This window comes from Salarias fasciatus, chromosome 2 (assembly GCF_902148845.1).
Source record: "Salarias fasciatus chromosome 2, fSalaFa1.1, whole genome shotgun sequence".
Taxonomy (NCBI): domain Eukaryota; kingdom Metazoa; phylum Chordata; class Actinopteri; order Blenniiformes; family Blenniidae; genus Salarias; species Salarias fasciatus.
In genome coordinates, this window is record NC_043746.1 from 34,456,755 (window position 1) to 34,480,226 (window position 23,472).

Genomic DNA, 23,472 nt, shown 5'->3' on the forward strand with positions numbered 1-23,472 from the left:
AGAAGGAAGAGAGAGCAAAGAGACGACGGTCTTTCAATTAGTATCAACACTCACTGAGCAGAGAGAACAGAGAACATCCTACAGACCTTTGTTAGAGAACACAGCTGGTAGAGAACTGGGACATGCAAGCTGAGGATCTAGGTGTCAAATTACAAACCGGAACATCAGGGGAGACCTAATACAGACAGCCATCTATCATCCATCCATCCCACTATCATCATCCATCCATCCATCCCTCCATCCGTTATACCCCTTTCCCACTGCAACTAGCGGGTCGACCCGTGTCTTCACCCGCTAACGATTGGCTTTTTTTTTTAAGACTCCTTTCCCACCGCCTGCAGACCCGCGTCTCACCGCCTGCTGGTGCGTTTTCCTGCACTGATGGTGTCCCACGTTGATGACATCATCAGCGCGACGGAGCAAAAACGAAAGTAAACAATGCAGCGGAACACCGTCCTGTTACCTGTAGACGAATCTCCTCTTCCCCACGGATCAGGGGAAGCTCTCTGGTCTCGCTGTCTTGAAGGAAATCTCAGCTGTGTCCAGAAACAACAACCAGCGCACTAAGGTAGCCGCTCTGAGTCGACGTCATCACGTAAGTTCCCGGATGTGTCCCTCCCGCTAAAAGCCGGTAGAAAGTGACCCGGCAAATTACCAGGTGGATTGTAGGGTCGAACGACCCGGGATTTCGACCCGGTAAAACCCTTTCCCACTGCCACGAGGAGCCGATAGTTAGCGGGTTTAAACGGGTTTTTTGGCCAGTGGGAAAGGGGTATTACACTACCATCCATCCTTCTATCCATCCTCTCTCTTCCATCCACCGCTCCACTCTGAGTCACAGAGAGCAGGTGTTCCCAGGTGACTGTCGGGTAGTAAAGTTTCACCAGGACAGAACAGTCAGTCACATTTTCCCACTACTGGACATTTCAAGTCAACAGGCTTTTGGAAACATGTTTTCAGACTGTGAGAGGATTGCCTGGAAAAAAACAGTGCAAGAAAGACTAAAACAAAAACAATAAAAAACAAAAAATCTGCTCAGAGACGGTGGAGTAACCTGACGGAGGCTGTTCTCACACTGAGATAATAGTTCTCACCTCTAATGTGGGGAAGCTGCTCACAATGGAGGATTTATGTATTTAACATTTTAGTTCTCATACATTGCAGCATTGTTCTGTTCTGAAGCTACTTTCTGACCGTAATGTTCGTAGCTTTTCTTTCTTTCCCACAGATTACAGTGTTTGCAGATGAATTAAAAAAAAAAAAACTCTGAGAGAAGAAACCTGTTTTTGTAAGGATGTTAGCTAATATTAAAATAACATGAACTTTGTCAAAAAGTAATTGTTTGTGTGGTTTTACACAGATTACAAAAGAGCAGGAGCACAAAAACCCTGACACCTGGGGAAAAGTGAAGTTCTGCATGTGAATTACTGGAAGACCGTTTTAAACTCATCACCACACAGTCTGACGTACAGTGGATGTGAAAGTCCATCCATCCTTCCATTTTCGATGCCGCTTCTCCTTTTCAGGGTCGTGGGGGATGTGAGGGGAAGTCTCTCATTAAAATGCACAAATATGGAATTAAATGTCCACTCTCCTGCATGAAACATTCAGAGGTTTCCTCCTTTTATATCTTTTCTCCACTGAGAATGTGCGACGCACCACAGGACATTTTGACATTTGACACCAAATATCAAATTTCATTGCATTAACCTCCCAACCTGAGATATCTCAGTATAAGCTCTGTTCCTGCAGCTGCAAGAAATGCTTGTTTATCTTATATATGCATATTTAATGCATGTTTAAACCGTTAACATTAGAGCTTTTTAATTATTCAGTATTTGTGAGCATTTCAGTGAATAAACTCAAAAACACAAACTGCTTTATCCACCAAACACAACTTTAACTTCAGCAGTGATTGTTTTGGGAAAACTCTCAGACATGAGAACTGCAGAGCAGAACTATTGCAGCTTTCATTTAAACTGACGGACCTTGAGTCCTGCACACAGGAGAAGATCAGTTACTGAGCTGCAATGACAATGTTGTTATTAGACTGGAAGAAAAGCAGCCCTCTGGAGGACAGAGCACCATGTGAGCCTCTTTGTGTTTCAGCTACACCCCCAAGGTGGAGGCGTTTCCAGGTATCCCTGCTGCGTTTCCCTGACCTGGATCCAGCATGGAGGATCCCTTCCACTCTGCCGGTCTTCTCTACAGTGTGGAAGCTTCTGGTCAGACAGAGCTTTGAAAGAGAAGAGAAAGAAATATTCAGCTGGTAAATGGCCAGCTGAGCAATATGGCAGTCTGAGGTCTCACAATTTATTTCCAAACACATCAAAACGTACAAAATCTAGTAGTTTTGGTAAAAGTTTCTCTGTCTGGCCTTCAGGACCGAAAACTAAAACCTCAATTTTCTCCTGATTGAGCTGCAGGAAATTCACCGACATCCATGACTTGATGTCTGAAATAAAGTTAAAAATGGTTTCTATTGGCCCTGAGTCACCAGGAGACATGGCAATGAACAGCTGAGTGTCATCAGAGTAACTATGGAAACTCATGAACAGCTGAGTGTCATCAGAGTAACTATGAAAACTGATGAACAGCTGAGTGTAATCAGAGTAACTATGGAAACTCATGAACAGCTGAGTAGGCCTGTGCAGTATACCGGTTTGTACCGAATACCGGATTTTTTTATTTTCATTATGATATGAATTTTTCATATACCGCAATACTGGTGAACAGCCCAAACAACGTCCGGAACGTGCGCGGTGGTAAAGTGTTTCAGCAGGGACCCATTTCACTGCTGCACACCGTTGTTGGCTGCCGGCGAGAGCTCACAGTGAAGCACGCTGTTTACCCAGAGGAACTAATAACAAAAAGAGGAGCCACGTCTGTGGTTTGGAAGTTTTTCGGCTTTAAACGGTCGGACGTGGATCAAACAACTATCTTTTGCAAATGCTGTCGAGCAGAAGTGGTTAGCCAGCGGTGCTAACAATAGCAATTAGCTTCACCACCTTAGCCAAAAACACGTTTTAGAGAACCAGGAATGTCATAAACTAAGATCCAAACCCTCCACATCCACAGCTCAGCCTGCAGCAGCAGTCAGACGTCTACTCAAGATGCGTTCGCTAAAGGGACTGCATATGAGGAAAAAAAAACAAAACAAAAAAAAACAAGCGGCTGGTCGAGATAACGATCGCAATCACGCAATCTGGACATGAAAAAAAAAAATGATACAGTCCATATGGCAGTAAAATGGGCTAAAGCCAATCAACTGCAGAAATTATTTTATTATTTGAAGAAAATGTGTGTGACAACACTCTTGCATGAAAAAAAAATATCGTCAAATACGTGAAACTGGTATGAATTTTAAAAAAACCGTGATATGAAATTTTTGCCATACCGCTCAGCCCTACAGCTGAGTATCATCAGAGTAACTTTGGAAACTCATGAACAGCTGAGTATCATCAGCGTAGCTATGAAAACTGATCCCATGTCTCCTGATGACGTCCCCAAGTGGAAGCATGTAGAGGTTAAAAAAATGAGACCTAAAATTGAGCCTTGGGGAACCCCATATCTAATTTCATGGGTTCGTGAGGAACATGCATCCATACTTACATAAAAACATGGATCTGCGAGAAAAGAATTGAACCAGTTAAGAACACCACCAGAGAGGCCCTGCTGGTGTGTCACTCTATTAATTAAAATGTGATGGTCTACTGTGTCACTCAGGTTCAGTAGAACCAACACTGTGAATTTTTAATCATCCAAATGCCACCTGATGTCATTTAAAATCTTTAAAAGGGCATCTCGGTACTGTTGTTCATTCTAAAACCAGACTGATGTCTTTCTACAATATTTCTGATTGAAAAGTCATTGAGTTGGTTAAAAACCAGTCTTTCTGAAACTTTACTTAAAAACAGTCAGTTGGATTCAGGTCTGTAGTTATTAAAGCGACACTAAGGAACTTTTCAACCTTAATAAAACATTTTAATATCTTTTGTGATGATACATCGACTTACAACTAGTTGAATGACCCTCTGTCACGGGCTGAGGGCGTCAGTATTGCTTCACTTGGACTGAGCAGCTGTGAGGAGGGTGGTAGGAACCCTGCTCACTAAAAACCTCCAAATGTGCGGACTGCTTTACGGCGTGCGTCACATCATGATAGAACATTGTTTAGCCACCATTAGATTCATGACCTCGTCGCTATCCGTCCTTCACACAGCCACACAGGTAGTGGCTTCCTGGTAGTTAAAATTGGTGATGTTAGAAAACACACAGTAGTGGACAGACAAAGCCAGGTCAAAAAAAGAGGACACACTGATGGAAAGACCGGTTTAGAACCAGATCCAGGTTCTGTCCTCTGTTGTGTGACATGCTGTTTAAAATCTAAACAGTTTAAAAGGTTTAAAAATTCTCTGGATATTGAGTCCGAGATGTTATCAACATGTAAGTTAAAAATCACAAGTTATTAAAAGTTATTGATATAACTTTTAAAAATTCACAAAAAGACTCGAGTAAAAACAAAGTACAACGAATTGTACAATGAAGTGTAAAATGAAGTACAATGAAGTACAACTTTTAAAAGCCACTGTACACGCGCTCAATGAGGTTTTTTTTTTTAATAGAAGCAGTCCCTCTCACCCCTCTTACCCTGTCTGGTTGAAAATAAAAACTTAAAACTTGGTGGAAAGCCTCCATGCCGCCATGTCTCAGTTAAGAGCAGACTGTCTAAATTATTATCAGAAATAAAACCATTCATAATAAAAGATGTGTTTACCTTCCAGGTAGTCAGTCAGCGGGGGATGTGTGTACTGTGTGCTGAATGTTACCCGCTAAAATAGAGCTGCCCAGCGGCTCGGGTGAAGTCTGTCCTGACGATGAAATGCTGGGCCGTCCCAAAAATGGTTAAAATTTTCAGTGAAATAAAAGTACAGTGCAGGAGAGCTGGGGCCAGGTGTTTAAACTGGAGCCAGGTGTTTAAACTGGAGCCAGGTGTTTACACTGGAGCCAGGTGTTTAAACTGGAGCCAGGTGTTTACACTGGGGCCAGGTGTTTACACTGGGGCCAGGTGTTTAAACTGGGGCCAGGTGTTTACACTGGAGCCAGGTGTTTAAACTGGAGCCAGGTGTTTAAACTGGAGCCAGGTGTTTACACTGGGGCCAGGTGTTTAAACTGGGGCCAGGTGTTTACACTGGAGCCAGGTGTTTACACTGGAGCCAGGTGTTTAAACTGGAGCCAGATGTTTACACTGGAGCCAGGTGTTTACACTGGAGCCAGGTGTTTAAACTGGAGCCAGATGTTTACACTGGAGCCAGGTGTTTAAACCGGAGCCAGGTGTTTACACTGGGGCCAGGTGTTTAAACTGGAGCCAGGTGTTTAAACTGGAGCCAGGTGTTTAAACTGGAGCCAGGTGTTTAAACTGGAGCCAGGTGTTTACACTGGGGCCAGGTGTTTAAACTGGGGCCAGGTGTTTACACTGGGGCCAGGTGTTTAAACTGGAGCCAGGTGTTTACACTGGAGCCAGGTGTTTACACTGGAGCCAGGTGTTTAAACTGGAGCCAGGTGTTTACACTGGGGCCAGGTGTTTAAACTGGAGCCAGGTGTTTACACTGGGGCCAAGTGCTTAAACTGGGGCCAGGTGTTTACACTGGGGCCAGGTGTTTAAACTGGGGCCAGGTGTTTACACTGGGGCCAGGTGTTTAAACTGGAGCCAGGTGTTTACACTGGAGCCAGGTGTTTAAACTGGAGCCAGGTGTTTACACTGGGGCCAGGTGTTTACACTGGAGCCAGGTGTTTACACTGGGGCCAGGTGTTTAAACTGGAGCCAGATGTTTACACTGGAGCCAGGTGTTTAAACTGGAGCCAGGTGTTTACACTGGGGCCAGGTGTTTAAACTGGAGCCAGGTGTTTACACTGGGGCCAGGTGTTTAAACTGGGGCCAGGTGTTTACACTGGAGCCAGGTGTTTACACTGGAGCCAGGTGTTTAAACTGGAGCCAGATGTTTACACTGGAGCCAGGTGTTTACACTGGAGCCAGGTGTTTAAACTGGAGCCAGATGTTTACACTGGAGCCAGGTGTTTAAACCGGAGCCAGGTGTTTACACTGGGGCCAGGTGTTTAAACTGGAGCCAGGTGTTTAAACTGGAGCCAGGTGTTTAAACTGGAGCCAGGTGTTTAAACTGGAGCCAGGTGTTTACACTGGGGCCAGGTGTTTAAACTGGGGCCAGGTGTTTACACTGGGGCCAGGTGTTTAAACTGGAGCCAGGTGTTTTCACTGGAGCCAGGTGTTTACACTGGAGCCAGGTGTTTAAACTGGAGCCAGGTGTTTACACTGGGGCCAGGTGTTTAAACTGGAGCCAGGTGTTTACACTGGGGCCAAGTGCTTAAACTGGGGCCAGGTGTTTACACTGGGGCCAGGTGTTTAAACTGGGGCCAGGTGTTTACACTGGGGCCAGGTGTTTAAACTGGAGCCAGGTGTTTACACTGGAGCCAGGTGTTTAAACTGGAGCCAGGTGTTTACACTGGGGCCAGGTGTTTACACTGGAGCCAGGTGTTTACACTGGGGCCAGGTGTTTAAACTGGAGCCAGATGTTTACACTGGAGCCAGGTGTTTAAACTGGAGCCAGGTGTTTACACTGGGGCCAGGTGTTTAAACTGGAGCCAGATGTTTACACTGGAGCCAGGTGTTTAAACTGAAGCCAGGTGTTGAGGTTGGAGCCAGGTGTTTACACTGGGGCCAGGTGTTTAAACTGGAGCCAGATGTTTACACTGGGGCCAGGTGTTTAAACTGGAGCCAGATGTTTACACTGGGGCCAGGTGTTTAAACTGGAGCCAGATGTTTACACTGGAGCCAGGTGTTTAAACTGGAGCCAGATGTTTACACTGGGGCCAGGTGTTTAAACTGGAGCCAGATGTTTACACTGGAGCCAGGTGTTTAAACTGGAGCCAGATGTTTACACTGGGGCCAGGTGTTTAAACTGGAGCCAGATGTTTACACTGGAGCCAGGTGTTTAAACTGGAGCCAGATGTTTACACTGGGGCCAGGTGTTTAAACTGGAGCCAGATGTTTACACTGGAGCCAGGTGTTTAAACTGGAGCCAGGTGTTTACACTGGGGCCAGGTGTTTAAACTGGAGCCAGATGTTTACACTGGAGCCAGGTGTTTAAACTGAAGCCAGGTGTTGAGGCTGGAGCCAGGTGTTTACACTGGGGCCAGGTGTTTAAACTGGAGCCAGATGTTTACACTGGGGCCAGGTGTTTAAACTGGAGCCAGATGTTTACACTGGAGCCAGGTGTTTAAACTGGAGCCAGATGTTTACACTGGGGCCAGGTGTTTAAACTGGAGCCAGGTGTTTACACTGGGGCCAGGTGTTTAAACTGGGGCCAGGTGTTTACACTGGGGCCAGGTGTTTAAACTGGAGCCAGGTGTTTTCACTGGAGCCAGGTGTTTACACTGGAGCCAGGTGTTTAAACTGGAGCCAGGTGTTTACACTGGGGCCAGGTGTTTAAACTGGAGCCAGGTGTTTACACTGGGGCCAAGTGCTTAAACTGGGGCCAGGTGTTTACACTGGGGCCAGGTGTTTAAACTGGGGCCAGGTGTTTACACTGGGGCCAGGTGTTTAAACTGGAGCCAGGTGTTTACACTGGAGCCAGGTGTTTAAACTGGAGCCAGGTGTTTACACTGGGGCCAGGTGTTTACACTGGAGCCAGGTGTTTACACTGGGGCCAGGTGTTTAAACTGGAGCCAGATGTTTACACTGGAGCCAGGTGTTTAAACTGGAGCCAGGTGTTTACACTGGGGCCAGGTGTTTAAACTGGAGCCAGGTGTTTACACTGGGGCCAGGTGTTTAAACTGGGGCCAGGTGTTTACACTGGAGCCAGGTGTTTACACTGGAGCCAGGTGTTTAAACTGGAGCCAGATGTTTACACTGGAGCCAGGTGTTTACACTGGAGCCAGGTGTTTAAACTGGAGCCAGATGTTTACACTGGAGCCAGGTGTTTAAACCGGAGCCAGGTGTTTACACTGGGGCCAGGTGTTTAAACTGGAGCCAGGTGTTTAAACTGGAGCCAGGTGTTTAAACTGGAGCCAGGTGTTTAAACTGGAGCCAGGTGTTTACACTGGGGCCAGGTGTTTAAACTGGGGCCAGGTGTTTACACTGGGGCCAGGTGTTTAAACTGGAGCCAGGTGTTTTCACTGGAGCCAGGTGTTTACACTGGAGCCAGGTGTTTAAACTGGAGCCAGGTGTTTACACTGGGGCCAGGTGTTTAAACTGGAGCCAGGTGTTTACACTGGGGCCAGGTGCTTAAACTGGGGCCAGGTGTTTACACTGGGGCCAGGTGTTTAAACTGGGGCCAGGTGTTTACACTGGGGCCAGGTGTTTAAACTGGAGCCAGGTGTTTACACTGGAGCCAGGTGTTTAAACTGGAGCCAGGTGTTTACACTGGGGCCAGGTGTTTACACTGGAGCCAGGTGTTTACACTGGGGCCAGGTGTTTAAACTGGAGCCAGATGTTTACACTGGAGCCAGGTGTTTAAACTGGAGCCAGGTGTTTACACTGGGGCCAGGTGTTTAAACTGGAGCCAGATGTTTACACTGGAGCCAGGTGTTTAAACTGAAGCCAGGTGTTGAGGTTGGAGCCAGGTGTTTACACTGGGGCCAGGTGTTTAAACTGGAGCCAGATGTTTACACTGGGGCCAGGTGTTTAAACTGGAGCCAGATGTTTACACTGGGGCCAGGTGTTTAAACTGGAGCCAGATGTTTACACTGGAGCCAGGTGTTTAAACTGGAGCCAGATGTTTACACTGGGGCCAGGTGTTTAAACTGGAGCCAGATGTTTACACTGGAGCCAGGTGTTTAAACTGGAGCCAGATGTTTACACTGGGGCCAGGTGTTTAAACTGGAGCCAGATGTTTACACTGGAGCCAGGTGTTTAAACTGGAGCCAGATGTTTACACTGGGGCCAGGTGTTTAAACTGGAGCCAGATGTTTACACTGGAGCCAGGTGTTTAAACTGGAGCCAGGTGTTTACACTGGGGCCAGGTGTTTAAACTGGAGCCAGATGTTTACACTGGAGCCAGGTGTTTAAACTGAAGCCAGGTGTTGAGGCTGGAGCCAGGTGTTTACACTGGGGCCAGGTGTTTAAACTGGAGCCAGATGTTTACACTGGGGCCAGGTGTTTAAACTGGAGCCAGATGTTTACACTGGAGCCAGGTGTTTAAACTGGAGCCAGATGTTTACACTGGGGCCAGGTGTTTAAACTGGAGCCAGATGTTTACACTGGAGCCAGGTGTTTAAACTGGAGCCAGATGTTTACACTGGGGCCAGGTGTTTAAACTGGAGCCAGATGTTTACACTGGGGCCAGGTGTTTAAACTGGAGCCAGATGTTTACACTGGAGCCAGGTGTTTAAACTGGAGCCAGGTGTTGAGGCTGGAGCCAGGTGTTTAAACTGGAGCCAGATGTTGAGGTTGGAGCCAGGTGTTGAGGCTGAGCAGTCTGGAGAAGCTCAGCTCTCCTTGAGAAGGTCGGTAAAGGTCCACTGATAAAACCCAACCTCCCACAGCTCTCCAACATACTTAAAAGGTCTTTAAAATCCTGCTTGGTCCTCCGACTGTCGTCAGCCCGTATCGTTAGTCCCGACGTGGACGATCACCTGGTGGACAGTGGAGCGGATGTACTGCAGGAGCTCCAGGAGTCCGTGGAGGATCATGGGGACAGTAGCACCAGGAATACACTGCGTTATGGCATTTAAAAAAAAACAAACTAATATTCCTGATGGGAATGTCCCAAAGAAGCGACGTGGGGCAGAAGAGGAGACGAGGAGGGAGTAGGTTGGCAGCGTTAACATCCGGAGCCCGGCAGCGCTCTGCAGGGGTAGCGGTCCTGCTCGGAGCAGCCTTGTCTCCAGGACAGTGTTCCTGGGTCTTTCCAGTGTGATAGAGGCTCCCGGAGCGTCTCCGGTGAGCCCCTGAGGTGGAAGCCCGGGCTCATAGCTGCTGCTCTGGGGCCATGGAGGAACGATCAGGCCCCAAAGTCCGTGGCTGCGGGATCATGGAGGCAGAGAGCCGTGAACACAGCAGTGACTGACTGCAGACCCGGCGCCTGGACGTGTACCTTCACCACCGGCCACACCGTCAGGGCCAGGAAGCGGTTTGAGAGGGGGATTTTGTCGGTTTTTGTGAGTAGGGGGTGTGGGTGAGACCCGTGGTGCATGGCTGTAGCCATGTAGGTGGGAGTGTGAATTGTCGGGGCTGAAAGTCGCTGGCAGCACAGTCTGGCTGCGTGTCTGGCACCAGTACCCACAGCCACACACCTCTGGTCTCTGGTGGCCGGGTTTACGACTGGTTTGCTCTGCTGCTGTGCTGCCACCTCGCTCTGTCGTACTGTTCTAAAACCCGCTAATGCTATTTTATTGATCCCTTTGTGACGTTTCTTTTCCCTGAATTGACCCATTGGTGTTCAGCCAAATTATGGCCATCTGGAAAATTATGGGGTCACAGGTCTTGTCCAGGGACCCATAGCTGTGACCTGTCCACTGTGGGGATCGAACTTACAAACCCCAAGCCTCCCTCTCTAGCGTCTAGCCCACCACTGCGCCACTGCATCTACAGTATCAACACTTCCAGCAGATGATCCTCGTGGTTCTTCTGATCCTTCAGGGTCACAGTGCTGCCAGAAACCAGGACTTGATTTCAGAATGGAAATGTTGCCACCTAATCAGATCTGTGACAGGCTATGGTCTCATACAGTCTGTGGGACAGAGCCCCCTGCTGTTTCTAACTGTGGTACTGAAACAGCAGTTAAAAGCTTCTTCCAGATGAAAACAAGTATATTTTAATGAGTATTTCTAGCCAGTGTTTTCAGGCAAAATACCTCATTTAGTACAGCTCACCCAAAATCCGTTTAATTCCACCCACATAGTGTGTTCGGGAAGGAAGGGGACTGAAAGAGCAAGCAAAGTAAATGTTTTCAGGGCTGTCAAACCACTTCCTGCCACTGCCAGTGATTCATGTGGTGACATTAACAAAGCCAATCACAGCTCTGAGCTGAAAACACCTCATAACCACAATGGATCTGATGAGAAAATAAGTCAATATCGAGTCAGCAGATCTGAAGATAATGAGAAAAGATCAATGCATGAAGGATCCTCACAGTGTGAGTAATAACAGGAAGAGATCCCACCAGAGAAAACACCAGAAGAGGAGGTCTCATTACATGGAAAGCTCATGCAACGCTGCTGTGGAGATGAAAACAAGCCCACCTCTCACTGCTGCTGCTTTCAAGCTAAAGTCTCCAGGTGATGTCTGTGAAGTAATGAGAAGCAATTTGTTTGCTCAGTGATAAATGGGGTTACAATATCCACCGAACATGGATTACAACACATACATGTTTACTGCACCAGCCGTGATGATTTCCTTTGAGCAGCAGAGAGGTGAAACTGCTGCCGAGCATATTAAACAGACTCAGCTCTGAAGACTCGCCCTGAGCGCTGCTCACACTAAACTGTTTAGTAAGACAAAGCAATTATGTGCCTTTTTTAATCTCTTGAATAGGCCCAGGTGCTGTTTCCGCCGCTTGTGGCGTGATATAAATAAATACGAATAATACAGGTACTTAGAAAACAGTGTAGGCTCCCAGCGATGTAAAGGGAGGGAGTCTGGACTCGTCCTTGGCCGTGGTGATAAAATGTCACCTCCTTCATGGCAAATTTCATTTAGAACTCCCACACATTTTAACAAGTCTGTAGACGGACGTTTTCTCCTCAGAAAAAGGTCAGTGCTATCTTTACTTTGACTTTCTGAGGACTGCAGTCTGCTGAATAAGAGCAAATTCACTGCTTCACATAAGAGTAGATGAAATGAGTGTGTTCCACTGAGTTACTGATCCCATCCACGTCTGTTTGACTCCGGCAGGGCATTGCGTCCTGATGGTGACGCCACATGGGAACTCTGAGACAACGCCATGAGGGTTCAGCTTCTGACGCTTCCCTCAGGCTTGATCAGAAATCCAGTGACGTGGTCAAATCAATCGTTATTGCTTCACCTCTGTTGGTAATGTCCAGGGTGGGGACACGTTGGAGTCCAGGTCAAAATCCAACATCAGCAAAGGTTCATCAGCTGGCTGCTAGCAGAACTGATGAACAAACAGAGATGTGATGAACGGTGAGAAAGTGTTTCTGGAGCAGAACTTCTTGTGCTAGCTTACTTACTTCTGTTGTGTGTGCTGCTGCCAGTGCTGATGTGTGTGTGATGCAGAAATAAATCTCCATCTTCCATTCCCGGAGCAGCCACGCCATCTCTCCACGCAGGTGATGGATCGCTATGGGCACTGCCATGGTTCCACAGCCATACATCAACATGTGAAGAAGTGTGTGTTCTTTCAGTGAGATGAAGAGTAGCTCTGCTGGTAGGCCATCAGAGGTCATGGGTCAACTGTGGGTCAGTGGCTCTTAATTCCTTTCACCACGTCTGAGAGAAACAGACCCCTGCAGAAACATGGAAGCTTGTATTTTTTGGTTTGGTGGGTTGTTTTAGTGAAAAGTCACATCAATGATTGAGTGATAGGAAGAGTTTTATGTCAAACTATGGCCACTCTGCCCTACAAATGATAAAAGCTGATGTATACAAGTTTGCTGGGTGGGCTCTGAAGGCATCACAGCCTCAATCCAGTCTCAAACAGACTGTCTCAAACAGACCATCTCACATAGACCATGTCAAACTGCTCGGATATTTTGTGTTGAGCCCTTCAAAAAGGCTTGCCAGGAAGCACACAAAGGTTTGACTTGTGTTTGTCTTTGTTTTATTTACCCAATCAATGACCACAGGTCATAAGCCTGAAACACAATAAAATAAACTGTCAAAATATATTCTTTGAATGCCACCACGACTCAAACAAAGAAAGAATTCAGCCAGTTGGCTGAAATCAATCAAAAACTACATTTCCCAGAATGCCTTGTGCCTACTGGGCTTGCACAGTTCAAGCCCCGCAACCATGAGTCTAAATGTAAACATAGCCTCATGTGTTCATAAAGTCAATATAAACACATCACTGAAGCAACTTGACAGCAGACCGACACCACACACCTCGCCGCCGCCACTGCTGTCAGTGTCAACGAACAAGTTCGGACCGCCGCTAGCGCTGCTAACCGAATGCTAAACACTGTCCACATTGCTGAACGCCCACAACTCCCAGGTTTTTTACCCCACTACACGCTGTAACGCTCAAACGACAACCAACACTGGCACGGCGGGCGCACGTTGAGGCACAAATAAGCATTAACGTTGTTCTTAAATCAAAACAGTAGCTGCAACATACCGACGGGCTGTGTGCTCCTGGCATGGCGAAGATGAAAACCCTTTCAAAATGAAAGCTTTCTGCAGTACGCCATATTGCAACACTATGCAGAAAATATGGAAACATTCAAAGAACTTATTTCTCTCTTATTTCCCATTACTTACTTCTATTTTAAATAAAATCATCCAAACCCATTGAAGTCTCAACACAAACAGACCGTCTCAGTCCAGGAGCATCTGGCCCTGGAATTGGTACAGTTTCCACACATCTGACAGGCTGCAGCCTCGCGTCATCGTCCAGCTGTAGGTGAGCTGTGAATGAGGAGGCGTCGGGTTGAAGTGTGTGTCTGTGCCGGCTCTTCATTGACCCCTGACAGATCCACAGAGTCCAAGTTCAAAAACAAGGTGTTCAGTGGTCTCAGTCGTCAGTCAGTGGAGAAGACAGGGAGCCAAGTGTGGGTGTCCAGAAAGGAAATCTAGCTCTCATCATGTTCTCTAAGGAAATGATGGAGGAGGCGAGCTGACAGGCGAGGACAGTAATCATGAGTGCACATCCGTTTGTCAATGCCAATAGATTTTCAATGGCGGGATTTGGAGGGTGAGGGAGCGCACTGAGGCTTCATTAGCTTTGTCAGATGCTTCTAAGAGCTGTATCGACATGGTCATTAGTGAGGAAATCAAGTGAGTTACTGAGTCAAAAATGTCTCACTCGGGTTCTTTGGGGTTTTCAGTGTGCATCTAATCGAGCACAACTTGAACAAGATCAACCCAATTCAGCATAAATCCCTTTAGATAAAGCACATTTTTCTGATATTGATGGAATCTCATAGAAAGAAAAGCATGTAACAAAAACAATTTGATTAGACAGAAGTCAAAACCAGTTTAACCAAATCCTGTTGGATGCACAGCTGTGTGGAGATGTTGTGCCGATTTTCTCTTTTCTTATCTTTCAAATGGTCTACTAACATATGCATACTGGAAAAGTATACAGTGCAAATGAGTGTAATGATTATAATGCAAACTGTTCCCACGAAGTACAAACAGCTTGCAGACTGCAGTCCGATCTGGCTCCAGTTCTCTTGATATTTCGCTTCACCGGAAAACGAACCACCTAGATTACCAAAAAGTGTTTAGATCATTCAGATAAACGGATGGACATTTTTCCCTTTAATATTTGAATGGGAAGTGATCAGGATAGGCGCCGGTGTTGACAGAATGTTAACGTTCAGCAGTATGGGTCAGCATTTTTAAAGTTGTCTTTAGTGTGGACGGAGCCACAGCAGTAAAACTGGTTAATGCCTGACTGTCTGAAGAAGAGACCGTAATATCACAGCATGTGTATTGTTTAATCTGGGCGTTTTCATTCCTGGTTAAGTGAACCTCCTGCAGATCCACACCCATCGCCCTCAGGGCAAGACATCCAGGAGCTGATCAGACAAGCAGATTTCCAGATTTTAGGAAGGAATCATGCGTTTGTGATTTTAAATCCAGCAGCAGTGAGAATGTTTCACATCTTCATGACTGCCTGACACAGAGGTGTGGAGACGCCGTTCTCCTCTGACTGATAAAACGGAGTGTGTACAGCAGCAGTGTTTGAATTCATCCTGTGCTGAGTGGCTGGGCTTGATGCCGTTGTCAGGTTGAGTTGATCAGGTTGTGTTGCTGTCCTCGAGCGAGGCGTGGCCTCTGGGGAACCGGGTTGTTCTCATGCAGCATCTCTGCACATCAAGGGAACGCCATTGTTCATACAGCTGTGAACTAATTTCCATAGAATGGGCTGATGAATTCTTTTATTTCCCAAACACGTACTCGCCATCTCAGTGGGAATGTGTGTTGCTCTGTAAGAGAAAATTGAATTCCCAACTTTGTTGCTTGGTTCAGGAAGGCGTGAATGTATAATTAGAGGCCTGCAGGCAATAGATAAGAAAAAAATAAAGACTCACTTTGATGTTGATCACAAATTGTTTCATCCTTTCACACACACACACACACACACACACACACACACACACACACACACACACACACACACACACACACACACACACACACACACACATCCTCACACACACACACACACACACACACACACACACACACACACACACACACACACACACACACACACACACACACACACACACACACATCCTCACACACACACACACACACACACACACACACACACACATCCTATACTGACACAATAGCATTAATAATGGGAAAAGCCCATTAAAGTGTCAGGCTCCTCTCCGTCAGAATGGGGACCTTCGCTGGGCGATGTTGTTGTGTCTTGCAGGATGTTTCCATCCATCATGCATGGAATTGGTTGTCATTTCTCAAATTGTTCTGCACATCCTGTCAGCAAGCTTAAGGGAAGCTCAAAGAATTAGGCTATGCAATTCCTGAAGCGAACCTCCTCCTATTAGACGACTTGAAAGGAGAGGAAGCAACTGACGTGTTGAGGTTTGAAAAGAAACGTCTGCATGGATGAAGCCAGGCGGCCGGCGTGCATGAGAGTTATTTACACCATAAAAGTGACTGACAGAGCTCCAGCCATTAGCATGGTGGTGATGGATGATGTGATTGGTGTAGATTCAGCGTCGGAGGGAACTAGAAGACTTTATTATAGCAGCTCAGCTCTGACAGCTGAAGGTTTGATTTAACACCATGAGGAAAGAGAACAGTCACTGTTTCACCACTGAAAACATCTTCATTTCAACCCAAGCATATCCGCACAGCAAGGGTCTGCTTCAGATCACCTCCCTTCATCTTTCTCCAGTCAACATTCACTCCAAACCACCGACTGGACTGATTCCTTTGAATATGCAAATCAGGTGGAATCAAAAAAAAAAAAAAAAAGTACAGGCTCCTGCTCTGGTTCTACAGAAAGTCTCCTCTGGGTCTGGTTCTGCAGGAAGTCTCCTCTGGGTCTGGTTCTGCAGGAAGTCTCCTCTGGGTCTGGTTCTACAGGAAGTCTCCTCTGAGTCTGGTTCTACAGGAAGTCTCCTCTGGGTCTGGTTCTGCAGGAAGTCTCCTCTGGGTCTGGTTCTGCAGGAAGTCTCCTCTGAGTCTGGTTCTGCAGGAAGTCTCCTCTGAGTCTGGTTCTGCAGGAAGTCTCCTCTGGGTCTGGTTCTGCAGGAAGTCTCCTCTGAGTCTGGTTCTGCAGGAAGTCTCCTCTGGGTCTGGTTCTACAGAAAGTCTCCTCTGGGTCTGGTTCTGCAGGAAGTCTCCTCTGGGTCTGGTTCTGGGTCTGGTTCTACAGGAAGTCTCCTCTGAGTCTGGTTCTGCAGGAAGTCTCCTCTGGGTCTGGTTCTGTCACATTCTTGCCCTTCTTCTTATTGTTGGTTTCCTGAGAACCGTGACAGAACCTTGGGAGGACTATGTAGTATTTCACACTATAGAAATTAATTTGAAGTCTATAGATTTTTCTCTCAGTACATAAACACACATATGTGTTTTATTTCCATTTAAACAGCCCAGTGAAAATAAAACATGTCTCCTGTGTCTACCAATACAAGTGTCACGGACACCAGAACTGTCAATTGAAATATATTGGAAGTGTTTTGTGTTTCTTTTCCCCAGCTCATTTAATGTATGTACAACAGTCCATTCGTTTTTAATTTTTATTATTATTGCTTTTATCATCCTGTGTCTCCTTCAGCCTATTTATTCCTAACCTATTTATTAGTGAACACTGAGGAGCATTATTGACGAATCTCATCATTATTTATGGATTTCTTTTCACAGATTTGTATTTATTTATCTTGCAGCAGCAGACCTTTTGTTAACATGCTCTGCGTTGTTTCATTTCTTTTCTTTTTCTTCTGGAGGTCCTGAAGTCTGCGGCTGCTCTGTTTGCTCTGCAGCCGCTGTCACACTGGTTTTAGGTTCACATCTATAACAATGTCATTTTAAACATTTCAGAGCAGTGGAAGGATGATCGGCTCCAGCAAAAGAAAAAAAAAAACCCATGACAATGGGAAGAGACGCAGAGAGAGACTGCAGGAGTGTTTGTTGAGGCTGACGCCAGAAAAGCCCTTCGGCAATTAGACCCTGCTGATGTGTGTGTCTTTGATTCAAGTGTCAACCAATGACAGCCCCAGCCGAAAAGAGAGCGTCTCCTGGTAAATCCTCTGGATGGCTGTGCTGTGTGTGTGTGTGTGTGTGTGTGTGTGTGTGTGTGTGTGTGTGTGTGTGTGTGCACGCTGAATGACGAACAGCGCTGTTACTTGAAGAACGCTGGTCCGTGGGGTGGAGGTGTGGTCTGCAGCGGCTGGACTGCAGGTGTGCTCATGCGTGGGGGAGTTGTGTGTTTTCTGTGGACACCTGTGATCACAGCCCGGACACTCTTCATCCTCGCCGGCGTCGGCACGCTCGCTGTTTGCTGGATATGCAGCCTGACATCCAGTCGTCCGTGTGCAGGGAGGAGGTTGACGGCGTGTCTCCGAGCAGCGCGGGGTTGTCAGTCAAGGGAATCTTCCGCTAAAAGGCTCAAGGCTCAGAAGCAGTTTCCACGAGCCACAGAGTAAAGAAATGCAGCCGTGATTAATAAACTTCACAGCGTTTTACCCGTGGCTGTACCTCCACTCTCCTCTGAAGGACGGCCGTGTTAAGTGCTCGCTCGCTGTTACCTGGAGGCTCTGCTGCTGGAAGCCAGCGCTCTGTCTGAGAGGCTCTCCTGGAATGCACACACACACACACACACACACACACACGCACACACACACACACACACACACACACACACACACACACACGCACACGCACACACGCACAGGCACACACACTAACACAGACTCTCTTCTAAATAATGAAAAAAGATAGAAACAACAAACGAGGCGTAATAAGATGTAAACATCTCTACAATGGAATGAAAAGCAAAAGAATTTGACAGAAGTTGAAATAGAGCACAACATGTGTAGATTCTATTATTTATACAATCAAATGTATAGTGTGAGATCTTAATATTAGAAGTTATATGTTTTGGTTGTAAAATAAAATATAAAACATTCTGGGTTTGAATAATGTTTTCAGATTCTGTCCGAGGACCAGCATGCTGTGGAAGAGAATAATACGCTGAAAGTATGACGAATATTTCACTATTTTTGTAAAAAAAAATCCAAACTATTTGGACATTTTACGGCGATGGCAGGTTCCTTCTCAGCGGCTCCCGCTTCAAACCAGTCCACACTCCTCCCCATGTTCTTCCCAAAGGTTCCTGGGTGGTCTCAAACACCGCCTGGCGGATGTGTTTCCACCTCGCAGTAGCTCAGTTGGTGGGGCGGTCCATCGGGGCTTCGTTCATGGCTTCAGTATAGCGCTCCCGCGGTTCAGGCACTGCAGTCGAAGCGGTGTTGATGCGGGGCCGGGGTTTCTGCTTGGAGCGGTTGACTTGTCTGGGGCAGAGACGTTCCTTAGTGGCGACCAGGGAATGGTCGGGGTCACAGTCAGCGCTGTGGAAACTGCGTGTGAAAGCACTTGGTTCAGCAAGGATCTCCTGGTGATGGCGAAGTCCAGCTGATGCCAGTGGCGAGGCCACAGGTGTCTCCAGGACACTCGGTTCAGGGCTTGGTGGAGAAGAATGTGTAGGTCAGACAGAGGTCATGGAAGGAGTGGAACTCAAGAAGGCGTTGGCCATTTTCGTTGAGCTGGACGATGTCGAAGCGGCCAGTGCAGCAGGATGAGGATTCATGATGCACACCTGTCCGTGCGTTAAAGTCACCCAACAGAAACAGCTGCCTGGCCTCAAGTGGCTCATAGAATACATTCTAGAGCAGAGCGTCGGAGCATAGATGCTGAAGATGTTGCCTGGTCCAGAGGAGGTTGTGAAGCGGAGAGAGAGGACTGGTGGACAGCCTGAGGATGGCAGTTCAACAGAGGACAGAAGGGAGTTTGGCACAGCAAATCCAACACCGTCCAGGCGATGCTGGTCAGGCTCCGATCCCTGCCAGAAGAGCGTATAGTCCTTCTCCTTCAGGCTGCCGCTGCCCGGGAGTCGCGCCTCTTGCAGTGCTACAGTGTCAATATTGACCTCCTCAGCTCACGGTCGATGATGGCGGTGTTCCTGGCATCGTTGATTTGCTGGAGGTCGTCAGAGAGAGGACAGGACACATTGTTCGGGCCCAGTCCAAGGGGGACACACACCTCCTCCCTTAAAGGGCAACTTCTGTTTTTTGACATCTGGACCTTATTTCTAGGTGTGTCATGCTCATATACTCACTCAGACAAACATCGTGCAGCTCGGAGTCCTTCAGAAGTTATTTAGATCCAACCGATGTAGCTGCACTTAGCGGGGGCCACGGCAATGGAGCTTCAGCACGGGACATAATCTCTGCAAAGTCGCTTATTTCGGCTGTATTTTTTCCTCCATCGGCGCTGGGTTGCCTTTCGGTCGGAAGGGGGGCCTCCGGCGGTGTACCGCGGCCTGGCTTGGAGCGCGCATCCGCCGGGCGGCGGAGATCTGGATTCTCCCGCTGAGGACAGAGCTCCGGCCGCCGCGTGTCCCGCGGCCGGCGTGGAGCGTGCATCCGCCGGGGAGCGGAGATACGCTTCCTCCCGGCGAGGAGAGAGCTCCGGCTGTGCGTCTTCGCCGGTGTCCGGAGCCTCCGTGGAGCAGCTGAGGGCCATTTTCCAACTCAGCCCCTGGAAGTCAGACGCCGGGGCACCGTGACAGCCGAGGCCGACTCAAAGTGCCTCTCTGCTGGGGAGAGGAGCTCCGCTACGTTCCCATCCGAGCTAATTGTGGCTAAGTTAGCGAAAACTGTCAGCTGACTCACCTGAAGACGGTAGACATGCTTACTTTATAATAACACTGGCGATGGATGAAGAAATATAGCCGAAATGAGCAACTTTGCAGAGATTATGTCCCGTGCTGAAGCTCCATTGCCGTGGCCCCTGCTAAGTGCGGCTACATCGGTTGGATCTAAATAACTTCTGAAGGACTCCGAGCTGCACGATGTTTGTCTGAGTGAGTATATGAGCATGACACACCTAGAAATAAGGTCCAGATGTCAAAAAACAGAAGTTGCCCTTTAATGCGACAGGTTGTACTGGGCAACATCTTATCAGTAGAGGAGAGGGACAGAACCCCCCCCACCCCCCCACCTCCACCACCTGACACACGGGTTACACTGGTGAAACAGTCAGCATAATGATGCTCCAGACACTGATGAACCCGCTCTCACTGAGGGTTACCAGGCCTGCTGATCAGTGTATGCATGAGCTATATGAGTCTGGAATGTTATTTTTCAGTTTGTTGAAGGTGACGATGAGTGCAGAGTTAATCTGTTGATTTTAATGAGATGCCCTCGGTGTCACGCTCTCAATTCATTAATTAAATTGCTCTCCACACTGCAGTTGGACAAAGCTTTTTAATCCAGAGCATTTGAAGATATATTCCCATTGTTGAAAGGCTGAGGCTGGCTTGAAGTGATTAATGTGTAGCTTCTTGTGTTCTCCAGGTTGAAGTTTACATGATAAAGGCACACAGAAGCACTTCCCCCCGCTGCATGACCTCTGGCTGGTGGGCGGATCACACTGCATTTAGAAAATCTTATTCAACCTATAAACAAATTCAAATCACAGTGAGGAAAAGCTGACAGCTGGAGATGTTGCTGTTCAGACAGCACACTCGCAGGCTGAGGTCTGAGTTCTCGGTGCAGGGATTTTCTCCTGATGTAAAGCAGAGGAACGACGCGCCGTGCCGCAGAGCCGCTTGTCAGTAAGTGTTGGTGGTTGTGCGATTGCAAACACGCTCGGCGCATGACAATTATCCCACACAAATGCACGTATGATCACAGTGAATGGGACGGCGTTGCCCACAGGGACACGACTAATCCTCGGCATTTCCATTTATCAGCTGTGGGCAGAGGCTGCTCTCGGCGGATCACGGCCCATCACTTCTAACAGTGTTTGAAAGGCTGTCAACCTGCTTCCCGACAAAACAAAACCCTCCCGTTCGCTCCCTCTCCCTCCATTAATAGCATCTCATAAGGCCACGGGCCAGCGTGTAATGCCTCCCAAACATATTCAATTTCATCATAATTAAGAATAGATTATCTATCCAGCTAAACACAATTTATCATAATCATCATTCCAACCTTTTAGGGGTTTAAATAATCTGATGCAGGGATCCATAACTCTTTGCGACACCACAATAATTTGTTTACAGCCACATCTATTTGCTATACCATCCTTTAATCAATAGCAGTAAATCTGGAGTCCGTTTTGCAGCACATTCCCCCTCCTGGAGAAAAGGCCTTGTTGAAGCATTGGCGGCGTCAGAGACGTCTTCCGCACCGGGCTGAATGGGATTAAATCAGGCTGCAGCTGTAAACAGTGTGGAGTATCACAGGGTCCTCCACGGGCCATTGATGGATTAAGATAGGAGTGGCGCTGGTGTCATAAACAGAGATAATCAGCTGATTCATTAAGATAAGACAGGCAGTGATAGCTGGGGGAAACCTTCCCTCTGCACCGCTGCACAGCCTGTTCATTAAACACAAACCAAACGGCAAGCTGCTGGAACCGTTTGGTGCTCCACTGCTAAACCTCCTGATGCTGACAGGCTGTCCTCAAGCTGCCAAACATCCAGCAGATCTGGGTACAGCTGCCGCCCGCAGAGCGCCACGCAGACGAACACACTTCCTGTGTGAGTCTGAGAGAGAAGCGGATGCTTTCACCAGTCGCTGCTCCTCCAGCGCCACCTTCCTCCAGACGCACAGCTCCAACATCACTTGGTGTCTCTCCTCCAATCCATCCAGACAGCTGTGAACTGGACTGAAATCAACACTAAACATGAAACATGACCGAACAGGTGCAATTAATGTTGATAAAACTACATCGTCGTAGTTTATGTTAGGCTGAGGTTGCTGTTAGACCTTCATTGTTAGACCTTCATTAGAACAAGCATTTTATTCCAAGGGTAGATGCTGAATCAGTCCTTAAGATTGATTCTAAAGTTTATGAAAGGCTGTAAAATGACTTTGATTTGGACAGCTTGTATATTGTGTCTTGTCCACGTCAGTCAACAGCAGTCAAAGGGACGAGACTGTGAAGGTTGTAAGTCATTCTTACGAAACACTCTCAAAACACACATTCACAGCCATACAGCACATCAGCCGCGAGCCCCCACGCCTCTGGTTGGTACAATAAAACAGTACAGTGCTGGTCTCTGCTGTTAGGTACACAGTAGGCTGAACGAAGGCTGGAAGATGCAGTGAGAGGTTTTTCTGACACGCGGCTCTTCAGCGCCGGTCACTGAGATATGTGGAAACAGAACTTCTGTCTGACTTGTCGGGTCTGACGTGGCCGCTTATGGCAACAAATCCATCCATCCATCCGTCCATCCATACATCATCCATCCATCATTCTATTCATCCATCCATCCACCCATCCATCAATTCATCCATCCATCCACCCATCCATCCATCCATCCATCCATCCACCCACCCATCCATCCATCCGTCCATCCATACATCATCCATCCATCATTCTAATCATCCACCCATCCATCCATCCATCCATCCATCCATCATTCTATCATACATCCATCCATACATCATCCACCATCCATCTATCCATCCATCCATCATCCACCCATCCATCCATCCATCCATCCATCATTCTATCCATACAGCCATTCATACATCATCCACCATCCATCTATCCATACATCCATCATCCACCCATCCATCCATCCATCCATCATTCTATCCATATCATCCATACATCATTCATCCATCCATCTATCCATCCATCCATCCATCTATCCATCCATCCATCCATCCATCATTCTATCCATACATCCATCCATCCATCATCCATCAATCCATCCATCATCCACCCATCCATCCATCTATCCATCCATCATTCTATCCATCCACCCATCCATCCATCCATCATCCATCATCCACCCATCCATCCATATATCCATCCATCCATCCATCATTCTATCCATTCATCCATCCATCCTTCATTCTATCATCCATCATCGATCCATCCATCCATCATTCTATCATCCTTCCATCCATCTATCTGTCATTCCATCCATCCATCCCTCCATCCATCCATCCATCCATATATCCATCCATCATTCTATCTATCCATCTATCCATCCATCCATCATCCATCCATTCATCCATCCATCCATATATCCATCCATCCATCCATCATTCTAT